The 18,401-nt window shown below is 35.4% G+C and overlaps 1 protein-coding gene across 1 annotated transcript in view; it reads left to right on the plus strand.

Moving 5' to 3' along the window:
• Nucleotides 1-18,401, plus strand: part of GPR139 (G protein-coupled receptor 139) — a 56,919-nt gene that overhangs the window by 34,172 nt on the left and 4,346 nt on the right. The gene's annotated exons all lie outside the window — the stretch shown is intronic.

The following is an 18,401-nucleotide window of genomic DNA, read 5'->3' on the forward strand; positions in this document are numbered from 1 at the left end:
GGCATAGGAATAAAAGAAAAGTAAGGAAAACTAAAGGAAGGGTCAACTGCAGGAGCCATGATTGCTATGAGTGTAAATAATAATGGATTTAGATTCATGAAACAATAAGGAATACAGTGGAAGGACTGCTGGGTTTGAATTCCAACTCTGATATTTGCTTCCTGACTTAGGGCAGCTAATCCCTGAGACTTAGCTGTTTCTTCTTTAAAACAAGAGGTTAATCTTGGTAAGGGATTTTTAACCTTCATTGTGTCATGGACCCCCTTGGTAGTCTGGGTAAAACTAGGGATCCCTTCTCAAGGTAATATGTATAAAATAAAATACATAGGATTACAATGGAAGCCCATTATGCTGAAATACAGTTAGTCAATAAGTTAACATTTATTAAATGCTTATTAAGTGCTAAGCCTGGAACCAACCAATCACAAAGGTGGAGTGTATTTCCTGTGTGAGAAGTGTCAGGAGTAGAAGGAACTTTGAGGAGGAAAAGAATGCTGGGGGATGACAAAAAAAAGTCAGGAGTGGAAAACTTTAATAAAATATTAAAGCTTTCAAAACATTTTTTAAAGAAACTTCAGGTTAAGAACTCTCAGGATCATTTCCACCTCTAAATCTATGGCCTTATCCTATGCTCCAAAGAGTGATTTTTAAAAATGTCCTTCAAGACTTATATAGTACACCACAACAGCCTTATCTCCATTACACAAAGAACAATAGAAAAGTATTAAGCTCCAGCCGGAGGGATTTAGTTTTCACTGTAAGGAAGAGCTCGCTGGCAATGATGCATGATTGGCACCTGAGTAGGAGGTAGCAGAGAGTTGGGTCATCTTCCTTCTTAGAGGTGCTCATCCACCTGGTTAAGCCCAGAGGCCAAGGATGGACTAAATTCAAAATAATTCATCATATATTTATTATACTCATTGTGGGGGAAAGTATTATTGATTGGAGTAAGTATTGAACTTGAAGTCAAAAGGACTGCATTGAATTTGCTCAACTTGACCACAGCCACATAAACAGTAAGTATTAATCAGGATTTGAACACAATTCTTCTAGCTCTAAATCCTACAACCCCAGGATTTATCTGCCTTCAAGTCCCAGTTAGGCTTCTTACAGTGTCACCTTGGACAAATCCATTCTTTGCCTCTCCAAGACTTAGTTTCCTCATCTAATTTGCAAGAAATTATTCCCAAAGTCCCTTCCAGTTCTAACATTTTGTGATTCTGCTAGGTGCTAGGAAAAATACAAAAAAGGATGGAATTGTCCTTAGTTCTTTTTCACAACCCACACAGCTAGAGTCCTGATCCTGGAATTTGGAAGACCTGAATTCAAATTCAGTCTCAGACATTTACTATCTGTGTGATCATGGGCAGTCAATTAATCTGTTTGCCACTGTTTCCCCAAATGTAAAATGATACACATAATAGTACCTACCACCTAGGGTTGTTGTGAGGATCAGATGAGAAAATTGTGAAGTACTTAGCACAGTATCTGGCACACAGTAGGCCATTTCACCTACTCTCTTGTAGTTTCAGGATCATATATGTATTGGGTGGCTGTATTCCAGGATTCCAGTCCCTGCCCTTAATTCTCTATGGAGTCCTTTGGGAGCATGTACCCTAAATAATCCTAAAAAAATGAGGAAGCTTAAAAGAAGCTACAAAATTCAAAAGCCCCTGTCCTGGGACTTGGAGATGCAGGACACTGGGAAGCACACAACCATATGGCAGCAGCTGATATTGAAAGCAGGTGGTCAGATAGCTGCATTTGGTGAATGAACACCTCTCATCTTTTTTTCTCACAACCTGTATGGTGAGTGCTACTTCCTATAGCACAGGTAGAGTGCTCTACCAGAGATCCTCAATAAAAGGCTTCAGGTTTCTATCCCTGATCCAGATAAGGGGCACAAAGTGATCTCTCTTATTCCAGAGCTCATCAGCCCTTACTTTTTTCCTCCCCATTTCCAATGCAGCAGATGGACTTGGGAAGTACACAGTGAAAGAAAACTGTTAGTCATCACACATGATATGTAAAGGTTTTTTAGTTTAAAGATTTAAAGTTTGTACTTATCTTTTTATAAATAATCTCATTTCATCTTTATAATAGTCAGAGCTTTATAAATGTTAAGCATGATTATTCCTATTTTGTAGCCCAAATTTTTTAATTAACTGAATCATTCTGCTAAAAAGTGTTTAAGGCAGTATTTTAATCCAGGTCTTCCAAACTCCTGGCCAGCATGCTATTCCTTATATCCACTATAATAGCATGCTGGCTCTTTCAACCCTTTGCTCCATTTCTATGATTATATAAATACTGCCCCAAAGATGTGGATTCAGGAGAACACATTGTGAAATACTCAGTGAGACCAGCTATAAATTATAAAAAGATGTCACTTTCTATGCAGCTCTCTGGCAAGAATTATGGCATCACTCTAACTAGGAGCAAATCCCTGTAAGATGCAGGGCTTGTGTGATGAAATCTAACACTGCCCATGACAAAGTTGAGAGCTGGTCTTCTAGTCCAGATCACTAAAGAGTGGGAATAATTAATACTGATTTCTCTTTCTAGGAAGTCAGCAATGAAGGTATGGAGAAATAAAGGGTGGTGATAGCTTGAAAGGGTAGAATTGAGGAAATGGTTTTTAGTAAAAGGGAGACTTGAATATGATTTTAGTAAGAGGGAAAGAAAGTCCAATATATAGGAAAGGGTTAAAGACTAGAGAAAATAATAGACAGAAAAATGTCTCAGAAAAAATAGAAGAGAGTGGAGTCAAAGGCATTAGGGAAGGGCATGGAGGAGGATGACCTCATCTTTAGAAACTAATGGGAAGGAAGTAAAAGTAGATGAGGACATAGAATAAGGATTCTTAACTGTTTTTTGTGTCATGGATCCCTTTTGCAATCTGATGAAACCTAAGGACCTATTTCTAGGTCCATTTTAATGAATACAAAAGAAATCAAGGATATTGAAATAGAGGTATTGAAATTTTTTTAAAAGTTCATAAACCCTAGATTAAGAACTCCTGTCACTGAAGGCTTTTGAAGCGTGGAAAGGGATAAAATAAGCCCTGAATCTCAGTACAGTAGTCATTGGCTGAAAGAAATTAATTAGAAGCTTAAGAAAGGTGGAAAAGATTGACAGTTACTATAGAGAATATGAAAGGAAGTCTATAAGAAGGAATAAAATGATTGCCATGCAGTGGTGAGGGCTTAGTCAAAATCAGCTAGTATGAGTTTTTAGTGGAAGTTTTATTTAATTTTAATGCATCCCTCTAGCAAACTCTCACTTAGGGCTAGAAAAAGGGAAGATAAATAGTAGTTGTAACCCAAACTAAGAATGAGGGGAAAAAAACATGGAATTTGAGGATAGATTAGAAGTTTACTATTGAAATGACTTGAAAAGTCAAGAAATGGTAAGAAGCAAAGCCAGACAGAATAAGGCTGATGGATTGAGAGAGGGGAACAGGATTAAGAACCAATAGTTTAGCACTTTATTGGATACTGAGAGTCTGAGATTTGAAGATGAAACAGATTTAAATTGTTGACTGGCTAAGGTGGGATGGAGAAGGAGGTAATGGAAATGAAGAAGTGTGATTTCCAAAAAAAAAATTCTCTTTCTAGCCAGAGAATATTTGAATCCTAAAACAAAAATGGTCAGCTTCTTTTTTAAATCTTATTTTAAATTATTTTCACTGCTTTACACCATCTTCTTTCTCAAATATATTAATCCCAATTCTTTTAATCGTCAAGCCAGCTCTTGCAATAACAACAAAAAAAGAAGAAGAATGAGAAAGAAAAAAGTAGTTCTGCAAAATCAACTGATGGTGACAAAGTCTGGCAGTATATTCAATAATCCACATCCTTGCCTTCCCACCCCCCACCCCACCCCCCACCTCTGCAAAGAGAAGAGGAGTGTAATTCTCAAGTATTTTAGCTAAATTTGATCATTAAAATTATACAACATTCTATTTGATTTTGTTGTTCTTTTCACTGACATCATTGTAATCAAAATATATATAGTTTTCCTTGTACTTCACCCTATATCAGTGGAATATCTTAGTATGATTCTCTGAATTCTTCATAGTTCTTATTTCTTAGTTTGAAGTGATATAGAATGGATTTTTGAAGGCTATGTAATTGAGCACCTGATCTCTAAGACAGGACTCATATGGTTGATTTTTATTGTACTTAAGAAACCTCCAGGGCTTGGAATATAATAGTTTTCTGTTTCCTTTCATTTGTTTTCTTCCAACACCCACTGTGATTATCAGAAAGTATGTTTCTATTTGCAATCTAAATGTTTCTAATCATAATTTAGCCCATTTCCTCCCTTATTGTTGTTCAGTTGTATCTGCCCCTTAGTGACCCCATTTGGGATATTCTTGGCAAAGATACTGGAATGGTTTGCTGTTTCTTTTCCAGCAAATTAATTTTGTCAGATCAAAGGTTAAGTGACATGCCCAGGATCGCATATCTAGGAAGTATCTGAGGCTTGATTTGAATTCAGGTCTTCCTAACTATTCACTGAGCCACCAACTGTTCTTCTGCCAGGTATTGTGCAAAGCACTACAGAAGAAAAAGGGAACAAGCTCCTAATATGTGCCAACCATTGTTGCCAAGTATTTTTTTCCCTGAGGCAATTGGGGTTAAGTGACTTGCCCAGCATCACACAGCCAGGAAGTATTAATTGTCTTAGGTCACATTTGAACTCAGGTCCTCCTGACTTCAGGGCTGGTGCTCTATCCACTGTGCCACCTAGCTACCCCCAAGTACTTTTTACAAATACTTCATTTGATCCTCACAATAACCCTTTGAGATAGATGCTACTATTATCCCTATTTTATAGTTTAGGAAGCTGAGGCAAACAGTGATTAAGTGACTTGCCACAGCTTTTAAGTATATAAGTCTAGATTAATCAGCTTGTAAGTATATAAATCTAGATTAATGTTAGCTAGTATTATAATTAGGAAACCTAGGTGGCACAGTAAATAAAATGAAATATCTGGAGTTCAAATGTGGCTACAGACACTAGCTATGTGGCTTTGCGGTAGTCATTTAACCCTATTTGCCTGAATTTCATTCTAGAAAAGAAAAAAATGGTAAATCACCACAGTACCTTTACCAAAAAAAAAAACAAAAAACAATATCTTTTCAAAAAAAAAAAACAAACCCCAAATGGGATCACAAAGAGTCAGACTGAAAACAACTGAGGAACAAGAAGAAAGTATTATTATAATCTTATTTGATTGCTTGAACAATTCAACCTACCTACTCATTATGTGAATACACAGACACAAACACAAATACATTTATAACCAATATCTACAGCCTTTTCCTTCCAAAGGAAAAAAATATTAGTGTGGAAAACGAAGCTGACATGGCATTTTGGAAGTTTAAAGTTTTAACAAATGTCATGGAAAATATGACTCCACTCTTTTTTTCAAAAGGCTCATGCACACACATTATTTCTATCTCCTTCAGATTTTCTCTTCATACAATCCCTAGGCATTTTCTAACTGTTCTTTATTTGCTTTAGGGCAAGGAGGTGATGAGAAAGGGAAAACATCTGTACAAAGGAAATGAAATGTTCAATATTTAAAGAGTTCACTTCACAAGAGAGGCAATTATTACAAACTTAGGGAAATGTCAAATATAAATACCTAGCAATTTAGTTTGTCAGTAGAATGGGGGTGCATTGCTAGAGCAATTAATTAAAATGGGTTGGAATATTTTTTAAAAGGTTTTGATATATAGAAATTTCAGCTCAACACACCAAACCAAGTCTAGCTGTGGTTCAATAGAAACTGGGAGTGGTAGCAAAAAATGTACTCCCTTTAATTTACTTTGCTTTGAGGAACCTATGAGATTTCATTCATATTTTCTTATTCATCTTTGGTACCTTCCACAGAGGGAGGTGGAAAAGACAGAATTTGGTTAACAATTTATGAATGTCCTTAGGATGCTTTGAAAACCTTAAAATGGCAGCTAGGTGGTGCAGTACCATGAAGACTTGAGTTCAAATGTGAGCACAGACACTAGCTGTGTGATCCTAAGCAAGTCACTTAACATTTTTTGCCTCAGTTTCTTCATCTATAACATGAGCTGGAAACCAGTGTCTGTGCCAAAAAAAAAAAAAAAAAAAAAAAAAACAAATGGGTCATAAAGGTCAGACATGACTAAGACGACTCAACAACAACAGTAAATCTTAAAGGATGATATTTCTATGTCATATAAATGCTGCTATTGTTGCAATCTCCATTCTAATAAAAGTGGCCCATTAGATTTTTCCTATATGTCACTACATCTCTCAGCCCTTTGCCTTTGTACAAGGGGTATATTATATTTGAAATATTCTCCCTCCTCACCTCTGCAATTAAGAAAATTCAAGAAACTAAAGCAACCATCCAAGTTATCAAAGGAAGTTAAGGGCAGTTTGGGGAATTAGGCCTTCTAGCCAGTTCGTTTTTCATTTAATGGTTGCATTTCATCCTATGACATAAACTTTATATAAGCTATCTAAAATATAGAATGTAATATGCTATGGATAAAAACTATGCTTGGCAGTAGCAAATGAAAGTGAGACCTCCTTCCTTTTTTTGAAAGGTGAGGGACTCTGGGTATGCAATGTCATATATGCATATTCTCAGATGTACTCACTATCAGTTATTGTTTAACTGTTTTTGTTTTGTCCCAAAGTAGAGGGCCATTGGGTATGTGTGTGGGGTGAGGTAGGGAGGGAAGGGAATATCTTAAAATATAATAATAATAGTAATAACAAAACTGGCATTTATATAGCACTTTAAGATTTATGAAGTATAACTATTTCTCATCATATTTCTCTGATCATAATATGATATCATGTAATAATAAAACCTATTAATAAACATTTTTTCAATGAAAAAAATAAATGATGGTGGAAGGGAGCAGGAATATCAAACTTAATTTAATTGACAAGGCATTCCAATCCTACTATTGGGAAGGGAACAGTTCCTAGGTATGTAATATTTATCTGACCCACTTAGAATATTACATTCAATTCTAGGAACCATAGTTTAAGAAAGTCATTGATAAAGTAGAGAGTGCCCAAGAGAGAGCAATCAAAATGATGAAAGGTCTATGCCATATGAAGACTGGTTAAAGAAATTGGGAATGTTTAACCTAAAGTCAAGAAGACTTGGCGGGGAGTATTAGCTATCTTCCAGTATTTAAAGTCTATAATGGGGAGAAGGAACTAGGTATTCCATTTGTTCATAGAGGGCAGAATCTGAAACAATAGATGGAAGTTGAAAAGAAGTAAATTTTGGCTCATGTCAAGCGAATCTTTCCTATTAATTAGAGTTATCCAGAAGTAGAATGGTCTACCTACAGAGGTAGTAGTTTCTCCCTCTTTAGAGTCTTCAAGCAGAAGCTCTCATCCAGTTTCCTTTCATATATGAATTCCCTTCTGACTCAAATTTTAGGATTAAGTGACTAACATCCATGTTATAGACTGAATGGGAAATTATATTTCAACATTATAATTTGAATGGTAGTATAACCAACCTATGTAATAAAAGGCTAAGTTATTGTGGGCACTAATTGGCTAACCCAATGGATTCCTTCATCTGCTCAGATGGAGGCTAGATCTCACATCCCTAGGCAGCTATCAAAGCAACATGTACAACTCACAGTATGTTGCTAATGTTGAAACAACATAACTCCTAACAAGATACATACTGTCTGCTCATGCCAGGACATCCTGAAACTCTGGTTCCAAGAAGCTAAGTAGTCAGATTCTGGACCAGTCAGCCCTTTTTCAGATACCCCTTATGGCTTTGCTAAATATGATGCCCAATGATGCATAACTGCAGGACCTTCATCTCAAACCAATAGCCCATGTGAATGATATCATCACTTTCAGGCTTATAAAGAAGCATGGTTGCTGGTGGAGGTCACCTTTTGAGGCATACAGTGTGTCTCATTTCCCAAAGCCAATCTCACTCTTTAATTAAAGATCTCTGGTGATTTGGGAAGACAAGGGAAAGCCCTTGTAATTCTCTGTCTTCCTTTCTTTTGAGCACACATGTGTGCCTGTAGGTAGTCACACACCTGCACATACCTGCACAATCCTAACTAAATCACTGCTCGGTGTTCTGCATCTGCCTCCTCTCCCCCCACCCCATTTTCCTTAGTTCCTCCCTTATACTATTTCTTATCTCTGCCATTAGTGTCGAATTGTTCAGTCTTCAGTACAAAGCCTGGAGCTCTGAAGGAGAAACACGATTAATCTTGAATATAAATAATAAACCTCATTACCAGGTTGGCCACTGGGTAATGAAAATTTTCAGGTTGAGCAACTCTTAGAAACCATCTATTTAGTCGTGGAAGAGTTGCAATCTGTGCCGGTGGAGGGAGCATTAACCCCAATAAAATTAGCATCTTTGAAGTATAAATAATAAAGGATAGCTCATGAACAATTCTGAGAGATTCCTTATGCTGTCCAGTCCCTAGAACTCAGACACAGACAGAAGAAGGGAAGCTTATCCTCATGGAAAGTATAGAATTAAGATTATAGGATCAAAGACCCAGTGTGGCCAGGAATGAATAGGTTATCTAGTATAATCTCTCCATTGTGTAGATAATTTAATAAATTCTTCTTTCAATTCAGGATGTGAGGTATTACAGTTTATATAAAGTTTATCTTCTACAAAGCTTCCACAAAGATGGTATCCTCAGGTCTTGTAACTCCAGTCTCTCTACTCTTTCCACAGGCACCATGCTGCCTCCATCACAGGTCTGCATATGGATCTTGGGCATTTATCTAGTTAGCGTCCTTCCAAAATAGCACTTTTCAGCTTCAAGGATACAAATGAACTGTTTTCTAACATGTTTGTTAATGATTTAGAGCAGGGGTTCTAACATAGAGATCACAGACTTACAAAGGGATCCATGGATACATTTCAAGGAGCCTGTGAACTTGTATGGAGAAAAAGTACTTGTTTCCATTCATTTGGAAGTGAAATTTAACATTTTCTTCAATTATGAATTTTTTAAAAGCTGTCATCTGAGAGGAATAGATTTTATCAGGCTACTAAAAAGGTCCCCAAACCCACAAAAGGTTAAAGACTCCTGATTTAGAGCAATATGCTTTACCCCATTTTATGGGGTTTGGGGAAATTTCTTGCAAATTTAAATTTATAATATAGGATAACTCAGATAGGATTGGCCAAACCAATACACTAAAACCTCCTCAATGATAAGGGTGTAACTGAGGGTTGTTAGGATCCAGGTCTCTCACCTCTTTGATATAGTAGAGGGGTGTCCTGGCCTGTCACACAGGAAACTAGGGTTATTCCTCAATGAGAAGGTATTTTATCCTCATTTTGAAGCTGTTAAGTGATGCAGTAGATAGTTAGAATGTTGTACTTGGAATCAAGAAGATGTGAGTTTGAATTCTGCCTCAGACACTAGATGTGTGAATCTGTGCAAAGTAATTTAACTTATTTCAGACTCAATTTCCTTATCTGTGAAATGGAGATAATTCTACCTTACAGAATTGTTGTGGGAATCAAATATGTGAACATATATATATATATATATACTTTGCAAAACTTAAAACCTGTATGAAGACTGGCTATTATTAGTTATTGTTATTATAGCCAGCATATTCATAGCGTATAAATGCTATGTAGACAAAGATTTAAATGTACTTTGTAAACCTTAAAGTGCTACATAAATTCTGGCTTCTATTATGTACTATATAAACGCTGCTTTTATTAATCATTAATATCTATCAATATTAATAATTAATATTTGTTTCTATTAATAATTAATAATAGCAGCATTTATATAGTACATAACAGTAGATAACATTTATATTATGTTTTAAGGTTACAAAATACTTTATTAAAAAAGCTTGTTGACTAATATAAATGATCTCCCCACTTCAAGATGATCCCTTTAGCCCAAAGAATGCTGTTCTAAGGATAGGTATCAATCAAAGACTACAAGGAATCTTTTTTATTTTTCTTTATATCCTCAGAATATAGCATAATTCCTGGCACATAGAAAGTGCTTAATAAATGATGCTAACTCACTAAGGATCATGGAATGGTAAATTTAGAACTGGAAGAGGAAAGGGACCTTTGACATCATCAACTCAACACCCTCGACTAACCAATGAAATAACTGAAGCCATAAATATTAAACAACAGATAGCAAGTAGCAGACCAAGACCTGAATCAGTTCTCTAATCTATAGTTTTCTTTCTACTACACCATTTGCTTGCTCATTAAAAGGTTGCAAGAAGTCTGAGAGATTTGTGGCAGCAATAAATCAATCAACACTAGTCTTAACTCCACAATAGTCTATTTGGATTTCCGTTAGTATTTTGATCACATTGACCTCAGAATGCCTGGTTCTGTATTGTCTCTAGTCCTTTGCAGCTATTTTTGAACGCTTGAGCCTTCAAACTTGAGTTTGGTCTTCTCCATTCCTTGTCACTACTATTATGATGATGATTTTGTCACAGCATTTGTGGCTAGTCCTTTCTATTATTCCATTTAACAGCAAAAGAGAGAGGATAGAAAAGGAAAGAAAATAGATTGAGTATTAGAGGTCACTGCATGATACAAAAAGGAGCAAGACTACTCTAAATGCCAAATAGCATCACTTCCTATTTTTGAGTCAACAAGGAAGGATAGTTTCCTTGAACTTCAAAAATTCAAGAATTTTGATTTATAACTTTCAGAGAGGAAAAGACTCTTGCAAATCATTTCCAAAAGTTCTTTAGCTGAAATTCATGAACTTGTTTTTAAAAATATTTTGATAATTATATTTCAGAATAATTGGTTATCTTTGTACTCATATATTTTATATATTGAAAAACATTCTTCTGAGCAGATTATAGCTGACTGCCCATGGGGTTTATGATATAAAAAAGTTTAAGAATCCATGATCTAAAGGCCTCACTTCTATAGAGAATTGACTCAAATTTATAAGAATTCAAGCCATTCTCCAATTGATAAATGCTCAAAGGATATAAACAGACAATTTTCAGATGAAGAAATTGAAACTATTTGTAGCCACATGAAAAGGTGCTCCAAATCACTATTGATCAGAGAAAAGCAAATTAAGACAACTCTGAGACACACACCTCTCAGATTGGCTAAAATGACAGGAAAAGATAATGATGGATATTAGAGGGGATGTGAGAAAACTGGGACACTGATATATTGTTGGTGGAACTGTGAAGGGATCCAGCCATTCTGGAGAGCAATTTAGAACTATTCTCACAAAGCTATCAAACTGTGCATACCCTTTGATCCAGCAGTGTTTCTACTGGACTTATATCTCTTTGGGATCTCCCAAAAAAATCTTAAAGAAGTGAAAGGGACCCACATGTACAAAAATGTTTGTGGCAGCCTTTTTTGTAGTGGCTAGAAACTGGAAACTGAGTGGATGTTCATCAGTTGGGGAATGGGTGAATGAATTATGGTATATGAACGTTATGGAATATTATTGTTCTGTAAGAAATGACAAACAGGATGATTTCAGAGAGACCTGGAAAGGCTTACATGAACTAATGCTAAGTGAAATGAGCAGAACCAGGAGATCATTATACACGGCAACAAGAAGACTATATGACGATCAATTCTGATGGATGTGGCTCTCTTCAACATTGAAATGATTTGAACCAGTTCCACTTGTGCAATGATGAAGAGAGCCATCTACACCCAGAGAGAGAACCATGAGAACAGAGTGTGGAATACAACATAGCATTCTCACTCTCTCTGTTGTTATTTGCTTGTATTTTGTTTTCTTTCTCAGTTTTTCTTTTTCTTCCTTCTTGATCCAATTTTTCCTGTGCAGCAAGATAACTTTATAAATATGTATACATATATTGGATTTAACATATATTTTAACATATTTAACATGTATTTAATTACCTGACATCTAGGGGACGGGGTGGGAAGAAAGAGGGGGATAATTTGGAACAGAAGGCTTTGCAAGGATCAATGTTGAAAAATTATTCATGCATAGGTTTTGTAAAGAAAAGGCTTTAATAAAAATAAAAATAAAATTTAAAAATCCATGATCTGGTCCAACTACAAATAGTATATAAGTTCCTCAATCAGTCAATATTTAAGTGCCTACTATATTCTAGGACCTGTGTTAAGTGTAGATGTTTTGTTGTTGTTAATCACTACTATATGCCCAGAATCTAATGCCAGAAATCGAGTAGATATATAACAAATATTTTAATTGAATTAAATTTGTAGGTAAAGAAAAAAAGTTCAGAGATATAAAATGACTTGATAACATGAATATAACTTGTCCAAGATCATACATCACCAAATCTAAACATAACTCCAAAGGCAAAATTTATTCAAGGCCCAAAAATCGTATAGCAAGCCCTCTTCACTATGTCACACTATTGCGCTATCTTTTTTCCAAAAGCTGAGTCAGCATGACTTGTCTCCAGTATTTTTATCATACTAAGAAGTCTAGAACCAAGGAAACTTTGGGGAAGATGGATGGAAGAGTAATGGAAGGGGCAGGAGGGAAATAGTTTCATGGGGCAACTCCAAGAGAAAGGAAAAAAGGTTTTGTTTCTTCTAGTTATGACACAATATTTTTTCATAGTTGGAGAAGAGACTGAGAACATCTGTTGTGTGAAAATGTTGCTGTTCTTAGTCCTTGCCAAATGCAAAATATGGATCCTGGGTGCTAGATCAACTTGGCAGAGAAAAGAGATTCCTCAGATACTCCCTGGGGACTGAACTCTGCATAATAATGAATTGCACTGAGGGTCAACTGCTAAGAAAGTCAACATCAGTTAATAAGCATTTATTAAGTACTTCCTCTGAGCCAGGAATTGTACCTCAAGTACTAAGCACTTGAGATACAGGTAAAAGCAAAATGGTCATTGTAAGAAAATGACATTCTAAATGAGGAGACAACATGCAGCTTACTAAGTACATACAAGGTATGTTCAGAGTAGATGAAAGACAATATCACAAAGGAAGACATTAGCTTCCAGAAGAGAAGGGGGAATGGAAAAAGCCACCTGGAAGAAGTAAGACTTGAATTGGATCTTGAAGGAAGCCAGAAAAGTCAAACCTTGGAAATGAGGGAATGGATCATTCTAGACATGAAGGAGAGCCAGGACAAGGGAAGTTATCTTGTTGAAATAGATCCTCTTGTAATCACTGATTTTTTAAGACATCTGAAACTATCCATTAACTAGAAGTAAGCTCCTTCAATGCACAGACCATGTATTTTATTTCTTTTTGAATCTTTACCACTCCAGTCCCCAAATCTCCCATTTACAATGGCCAGTACAGAGAGTGCAGTTGTTATTTAATAAATGTTTTTGGCAAGTGAGATATATTTATTATTTGGCATCAGAAAACAAGATCAAGTTCCAACTTTGTCACTTTAATCCTGGGTATGATGTTTAACTTCTCTATGATGCAGTTTCCTCTGCTAAAAAAAAAAAAAAAAAGAGGGAATTGACCTCTCAGATCCATCCCTCCCACCTCTAAATCAAAGAATCTACATTCCTAAACCACCCACTTACATTGCTCTAGAATCCACCATCATATGTACCCCCATTCACACACAATTAATATTCTTTCATATATTTAGTTTGGTACTCCTTTTCTCATCATCTACCCAGTGAAGCAAACCTTGTGCCAACTCTCCAACCTCAGCTCAAACCCCTCATTCCATGAGTGATTCTCCAATCAAAAGGACCTGGTTTCCTGATACATGAGTTCTATTGATGAGCACCTGCCCTTTTATCATTTGGGAGATAATTCACGACTATCAATTGATGTTGTGACCTTAGAGACATATGCACATGTATACTCATGATATTTCTTTAGTCTATCAGTCAGATTTTTTTAATCTATCACTTAGTCATCTTTGCATTGTTGCCTACCTCCCATGTTCTTCATCTTTATACATATCTTGTCACTCCCCCTAAATTGGAAATTGCTGGTTGGCTGTGTCTATTTTAAAAGCTTAAAAGCAATGTCTTTGCTCCTAAGATTATAGATTGAGAACCAGAATGGGAAGTGAGCAAGTCCAACACTTTCCTTCAACAAATGAGGAAACTAAAGCCTAAATACATTGAATAATTTGTCCAGAATTACACAGTTAAGAAAGGGGGACTTAAATATCAGCCTTTCTGACTCCAAGTTAAACATCCTATACAATCTGGCTCACAGAATGAAATTCCAACTTTCCTATAAAACCAAACATACATGCATATGGAAAATATAGTGTTTTTTAATCCTTTTAATCCTTCTGTAGTTTTAGCCAGTACAACTCAGTGTAGATATACCTTACTTTAAGTATATTTCAGTTTAGGAAAAGTCAAACTTGAGAAAAGAGCAAGTAAAAAGGTATTGTTATTTTATATGCAAAATCAGTCTTTACAATAAATAATCGGTCAACTGTTGTATAATAAGATAAGAAACAGAGATTACATTGCTATAGGTAACTTCCAGGTGAGAAAACCCCATCTAACCAATATAGATTGGCATCTTTGATGCAACTTAAAAGTCTTAGGGAAATGCCAGAGCATTGAGAGATTAAATGAAATTTCCCTAGGTTACACAACTAGCATGTAGAGAAGTAGAACTTGAACCTAAGTCTTTTTTCACTTAAGAGATCAGCTTTCTAAGTACTAGCCCCTTATTGTTTCTCATTATAAAATGTTTGCCTAAAACACGATTTTCTTTAATTCCCCCAAAATCAATTTACATATATTTTTAGAGATAGTCTCTATTGTGTAAAGTATAAGGCCTTTAGAATTAAAAGATAGTCCTTGAACATCCCTATTGTGGTGGCAAGCTATCCAATAGTAATAATAACTATTAAAGTTTGTAAAGTGCTTTACAAATATAATAGTAATAATAGTCAACATTTATATAGGACCTACTATGTACCAGTTATTGTACTAAGCACTTCATTTGATTTGATCCTTACAACAATCCTACAAGGTAAGTGCAATTATTATCCCTGTTTCACAGATGAGGAAAAAGAGGTTAAATGATTTGCCCATGCTCACACAGTTATTAAGCGTACAAAACTAGATTTAAATTCATGTCTTCCTGTCTCCAGGCTTAGTTCTCTGAATGCTCTACCAACCAGCTGCAAGCATTGGGGAAGATTTGGCTCAAGAGGTAGATGTGCCCCCACTCAAACTTTAGGATTTCAACTGATTTAAAGTAACCTCAAATCTCAAACCCCAAAAGATTTATCAGTCTAATGAAGGAATGATGTTTTTATTTAAATGCTGGACAAATGCCAGATTAGCATTAATTTTACTCAACTTATTGTCATGGTCTTGAAGACAGCAAGTTTTTTTGCAGCAGCACTGTTCCCACGCACACTGTGAATTCAAACCCCTGAATTATCCCTAATCATGTGGGTAAACTTCTATCATCTCTGATGAAAGCTGCTGGTAATTTGATTGCCGTCCTATTCTGCATGCAAGTAGTATACAAAGCTTTTAGTGTAATGATCAAGGCGAATCAGAGAGGGACTGACCGAAGTAAGAGCCCAGAGCCAGTCAACCTGTAATGTGATTTGGGCACTTAACTCTCCACCACTTCAAAACAATTTTCCATACCATTTTGAGATAGGGAAGAAGAGAAAGAATAAACCTCTCAAAACCAATTGTGAAACAGCCCTTTAGCATGAGCCAGAACTAGTGCGGTTACATTGTGGAGACACACTGGCTAAATATCTTCTCACTTTGTGCTAAGAAGACTGTTCTATATGGAGATTTCACTAAGTGGGCCTCTGGGTCTTCAAAAGGCAAATTTATCCTTACCGAAATCAAAAGAGCTTCTCTTACATATCCAAAGCTTTAAGGTTTGCAAAACACTTTACAATATTTTCTCCTTTTGATCTAAAAAAACACATTTTACAGATAAGGAAACCAAGGGAACTTTTTAGCCACAGAAAATCAATGCTGTTACAGGAATCCAAAGCTTGGGGTTGTTTATACAACCTCTATACTTATTTTTAATGTAAGTAATCTAAATGTATTTATCATTTTGCCCTGGGTTACTAGTTCTTTGCACCCATCCACTTCATCTTTTTGGAGTTGTAACATGAGCCCCAGGTCACAACTGTACAACTTACAAGTCTTGCCTGTTGGCTAACTTGTGGGAAGGTCATATTATAAGTATGAAATCTGTAGCAGGAAGACCAGAATCCAAATGTGGCCTCAGACACTTAGTTGTATGACCCTGGATTACAGTGACAGAACCTCTACCAGACTCATTTTCCTCCTCTGTAAAATAGAGGTCTTGGAAAGATAAAAGGAGAAAATATTTGTAAAATGCTTTACCAACCTTAAAGCCCATATAAATGCTGACTAGTAGTAGTAGTAATGATAGGTAACCATTTTATAGCACTTGAGAAAGGAGAATAAAAGGAACACACCAATATAGCAAGAAGAAAAAAAAGAATAGAATTTGATATTTCTTGTCACTGAAAAAAATACAAACATTGAGAAAGGAGTAAGGGAAAATGAATATCACTCTTATTGGAAAAAGACAAAGGAAAGTTGAACAAAAAAAGATTAGTGTAAAAATACATCATATTCAATAAAGAAACATATCAAAATGGAAGACAGGCTAAAAGGAAGGATAATACTGGGGAGAAAATAATCAACAAACAAAATAAACTCCAAGATACTGAAAGGGATTTGAAATTTTAAAAAAAGCATGAAGGACTAGAATCTGTTAGAAATATACTGTTGACACTGAAAATCAGATATTGAGGAAAATTTATTAAAGAAGAATCTTAGGGAATCATCTTAACCTTTCTAATCCCACTTCTCTTCAGTAAGAGGGAATGCTGAGCACAGAAGTGGGAGAAGCTTTATACTTGTTAGTTTGGCTCAGTCCCTGTCTTCAGAGAATGGATTGGTCTATTCCTTTTCAGGTTACAATCTTTCTGATATAGTCCATTATTATGTTTTTTTAAAATATGTATAAACATGTCCCTCTTCCTTCATCATTCATTCCTTGTTCAAAAATAGTGAAAAACCCTTGCTATGGGGTGTTTTGTTTAATATTCAATTAGCCTATTAAGCAGGTGCAATAGTGATTTGGTCAAGTCAGGTCATTGACCCCAACTACTTTGGGCTGGATCAACTATTATCTTAAGTTTATGGTTTTCTCAAAACCACAGGATTTTCTGATTGGCTGAGTTCACCTGTGCCTTCCTAGCTCCCTAATTCTTTGCACAAGGCTTCTATTAATGACTTAATTGTTCTGAGATCTTAACTTTTCTTAATTTCTCACATTCTGAAAATCTCTTGGTCAGTAGTACCTGCTATCCCACACTACCTAAAAGCTTGCAATACTCTGTGGAAACCCAACTTTTTAGCATTTCTCAAAAATCTAAGGAATTGCTCTTTATATATAGATTGGTTGGACAAATTTTGATATATGAATACAATTAGATAATACTGAACCATAAGAAATGGCAATAATGACAGTTGTAAAACATTTTATGTGGTATGACCTGATGCAGGGAGAAGTGAGCAAAACCAGAACAATTTAAACACGGACAATAACATTATAAAAATAAATAACTTTGAAAGATATTAGAACTTCCTTCAATGTAATAACCAACCATGTCTCTAGAAGAACTACAATGAAACATGTTATCCATCTGCAGAGAGAATTGATGATGAGTTTAAGATTCAAAAAGGAACATACATTTTTGGATATGGCCACCATGTGTATTCCCTTTTGTTTAACTAGACTTAGTCATTCCAAAGATTTATTGTTTTTACATCCTTAAAGGAAAGGAGGATGTGTGGCAATGGTAATGCCCAAAAAGTGGGCCACTGAAGCACTTTTGAATATACAGGAAGAAGGAAATATGACAAACAGAAAAAAATTGAAAATAAAATGAAATTATTGTAGTTTTTTAAGATAGCCAGACAAAATGGAGATGCATGCTTTAATATGCAATCCTTGGTATTATGCTAGATATGTGGAAGTGTACTTTTTTTGGTGTGCATGTTCCAAATTCTAAAAAAATAAAAATAAAAACTTAATTATAATTACCAAGCTTGGTACCAGAAAAAATATGAAAAAGTATTTCTCTTTTTTATTGGTGATAAGGTAAGGGATAAAGAAAAAAGAGATTATGAGTGATAGACACTATATATAAAATCAAAATTGTTTGGTACCTTGGTTAATTTTGCAGAACTATTAGTTCCCTACTCTTTTTTTTTCTTTATTATAAAAAGTAGTTTCCTGAAAGGGGGAGAGAAAGATGAAATATGTTGGCAAATGTAGGAGGTATAAAAATAAAGTAGATCAATAAAAATCTCCAAAAGAAGATATCACTTATCCAATTTTCTCTTTTCAGAGAGGAGAAAAATAA

Source organism: Antechinus flavipes, chromosome 1 (assembly GCF_016432865.1).
Source record: "Antechinus flavipes isolate AdamAnt ecotype Samford, QLD, Australia chromosome 1, AdamAnt_v2, whole genome shotgun sequence".
Taxonomy (NCBI): domain Eukaryota; kingdom Metazoa; phylum Chordata; class Mammalia; order Dasyuromorphia; family Dasyuridae; genus Antechinus; species Antechinus flavipes.